The sequence below is a fragment of the Bos grunniens genome, chromosome 24 (assembly GCF_055505025.1).
Source record: "Bos grunniens cultivar Pamir isolate PY7600 chromosome 24, Bosgru_T2T1.0, whole genome shotgun sequence".
NCBI lineage: Eukaryota > Metazoa > Chordata > Mammalia > Artiodactyla > Bovidae > Bos > Bos grunniens.
In genome coordinates, this window is record NC_141188.1 from 6,270,923 (window position 1) to 6,274,367 (window position 3,445).

At 40.5% G+C, this 3,445-nt stretch overlaps 1 non-coding gene across 1 annotated transcript; it reads left to right on the top strand.

Annotated features, from left to right (window-relative positions):
- Positions 1-2,617: 2,617 nt before the first annotated feature.
- On the top strand, positions 2,618-2,689 carry TRNAA-CGC (transfer RNA alanine (anticodon CGC)). The gene has a single exon. It is a non-coding gene; the product is annotated as a tRNA-Ala (tRNA).
- Positions 2,690-3,445: the final 756 nt, after the last annotated feature.

The following is a 3,445-nucleotide window of genomic DNA, read 5'->3' on the forward strand; positions in this document are numbered from 1 at the left end:
GAGTTTCAGCCTCAGCATCAGTCTTTCCAATGAATATTCAGGACTGATCTCCTTTAGGATGGACTGGTTGGATCTCCTTGCAGTCCAAGGGACTCTCAAGAGTCTTCTCCAACAGCACAGTTCAAAAGCATCAATTCTTCGGTGCTCAGCTTTCTTAACGTTAAATTAATTAGGAAATTTATATTGTGGTTCACCACGTGCCTGTTGTTTAGTCGCCAAGTCATGTCTGACTCTTTGCGACCCCATGGACTAGCCTGGCAGGCTCTTCTGTGCATGGGATTTTATAAGCAAGAATGCTGGAGTAGGTCATCATTTCTTTCTCCAGGGGATCTTCCTGACCCAGGGATTGAACCCAGGACTTGGCAGGTGGATTCTTTACCACTGAGCCACCTGGGGAAGACCCGGTCAGTGGAGTAGTGGATCTTAAAGTATAATACAGGCCTGAGTTCTGGGTATAGATTAGTAATTTGCACCTCACTGACATCTGTTTTTACCAGCTTTGTTTTCATTTATGTGTGAGGACCCAACATTATTAAAGTAAAAGATTTAAAAGCTCCAATGTAATTTACTACTTGCTCAAGAGGGATTACCTATATTTTGGATGTATTATGATGAAAATTTAAATTATTTATACTTTCATATTTTCCTAAATTGATATTAGCATATATTTCTCAAATTAAATATTTAAGATTATAGAAAAGATAATATTAGGATAAAGGTTTTCCAAAGCCATCATTTCATTGGAACCAGAGCTAAAAAAGAAAAGAGGTGACTTTTTTTTCTTGGTAATTCTGAATTATTTTGGAACTTGATTCTTATTAGTTTCATTAATATTATTATATCCTATATCATTGGGTTGATTTTATTGTTCTTTTTAGCCAAGAACAACCAATGTTGTTAAGAGAGGGCAAGGGTGTGCTTTTAAACTTTGCATCTTCATGGGCAAGAGAGTGTCAGAGTCAGAATATGCTGTTGGCGATAACTAGGAAATTAGATTTTCTGTAAGGCTGTGATGAGCTCATTAAATATTTAGAAGGTCCTGCGTGAGTAGTCAGATCAAGAATATGCTGTGTTCAGCATTATGGGTTCTGGTCACCAAGTAGATGAAACCAAAGAGCAGCTCTTCGGTTTACTTCTAGTATTTTTTTCGTCCTTTTATGGTAAAAACGTTATTTATCAAATAGCAATTTCATCTTGATCATCACAGCGAGCAAAAATCCAGGGCTGGCACTTCTCTATTTCGTGAACTTAATGTGTCTCTGAGAAAAGCAGCGTTGGTTCTTCTGACCACTGCAGTGCCATGAACTCAGGCGTGCTATTAGGTCTGTGGGTGAGCAGCAGAGTGACCTTTCCCTGTCCCTATTAGGTCTGTGGGTGAGCAGCAGAGTGACCTTTCCCTGTCCCGAGGAGAGAGCTGTCACTGCAACAAGTGAGCTGCTTCTTTGTTTACTTCTTTGCTACTTCCCCCATAACAAAACCCCCTATTCCCACCTTCACCCCAGGAAAGAAATGAAAGTGGTTTAGAATATTCTACCCCCAACTATGCCACTCTGGTGTAATGATTACTCTGAGTTAAAGACAATAGAGGAAAAAGTAGACAAAGGCTAATTCTCTGCCCCACTCCCCTACCTGCATGGAAGCAGATCCTAAATTCCCTGTGTAGAGAGACCCCAGACAGCCCCCACTGTACGGGAAGGGAGATGACAATTCTCCAGGGGAACAGCTGCTGAGCAGTCTACACAAACAAGCCTTACTCCCTGCTCCTCGTCTTCCGTTAGTCTCCTCTGTATGTTTACCTTCCCATAGTCTGCACCCCTAAAAGCCTGAACCCCTTTATCTGCGTCTTTTACAAGCATGTTGCTCCTTTTAAGGTGCTATACAGTCCCAGGTTCTAATCACCCCTCTGAGTACCTCATCACTGGGTTTCTTCCTTATGTAAACCCAGTGCGCATGCTGATAAACTTTGATTTCGTCTTGTTAATCTGCCCTTTGTCAGCCTTATTTGCAGTACCCAGCCACGAACCTGTAGGAGGAGAGGAGAAATTTGTTTCTTTTTTCATTTCCTATGGGCTTCCCAGGTGGCTCGGTGGTAAAGAATCAGCCTGCCAAGGCAGGAGACATGGGTTTGATTCCTGGGTCGGGAAAATCCCTTGGAGAAAGAAATGACCACTCACTCCACTATTCTAGCTTGGGAAATCCCATGGACATAGAAGCCTGGTGAGCTTCAGTCCATGGGGTCGCAAAAAGTCAGACTCGACTGAGCAACTAGACAACAACGACAGCAATAAAAGTAATGGGGAAATTATGGAATATAACGAAAATATTTTCTTGCATCTATGAGTAGGAAACTGTATAAATAAGATAAATTTTGAAGTGAGACGGTGTTTCATCATCCCTATAAATAAGGCTGGGGAAACTAGCATGGTGGTGAGCCATAAAGTATCAGGACATTCTGCACTGAAGGTACAAAATTTATAGGTCCCCCAGGAATGCTTCAGACTGCTCTGTGATGGGAATTCAAAACTGTGAGAATCCAGGGCTCTTTCATTCCCTGGAGAGATTGTCTAAGAGAAATCAATGCGCTGATTCATCAGCCTGGCAGTCTCTTTCCAGGGCTGGGGATGTAGCTCAGTGGTAGAGCATATGCTTCGCATGCATGAGGCCCCAGGTTCAATCCCTGGCATCTCCATGTCCTTCAACTAATGGTGCTGATTTGTTTTTTAGTTTCATTTTTAAGACAGCATGACTTCACAGGAGGACACATCACCAGTGTTACATATTCATATAAATTAAAGGTACCACCCTACCCTTTTCAATGAACTATGTGTATTGCTAATGATGTGATAGTATCTTCTTTCAGTATTAATAACATAGTTTTTATTAATACAAAATAAAAATATAGCCTTTCCAACAAATCTTTATTACTCTATTTGATCCATATACATTTCTGTTAACATCCACCTTCTTTTAATAAACCCATATAAATGGTCAGACAGAAACTTACCTGCTATGCTATGGGCATGACCCACTTAAAGAATAAAAGTACAACAAAGATACTCGTAACAGTCCTTATTTCTACAGTATTTGCACCTGTAATGCATGCATGCTCTGTTACTCAGTCATGCCTGATTCTTTGCCACTATAATATTGTGTTAGTATTTGCAGCAAAGTTATATAAGCTAACTGTGCCAGGACTACCTCATCTTATTATTGCTTTATTATCCTAGACAATTACATGATTTAAGTGTGGTATAATTCATGGAATTACAGTGGATTCATTGAGATCAAGCCTTTGATAGCTATCTCAATTTTGATCACCATATACAAGGGAGTATAGAATAAAAGCTTTTTTTAAAGCTGTATATCTTGGGTGGAGAGGAAGTTGACTCAAATCTCAGGATAAGTTTTGGGCTCTCCCCACCCACACAAGTGAAACCTCTTGACC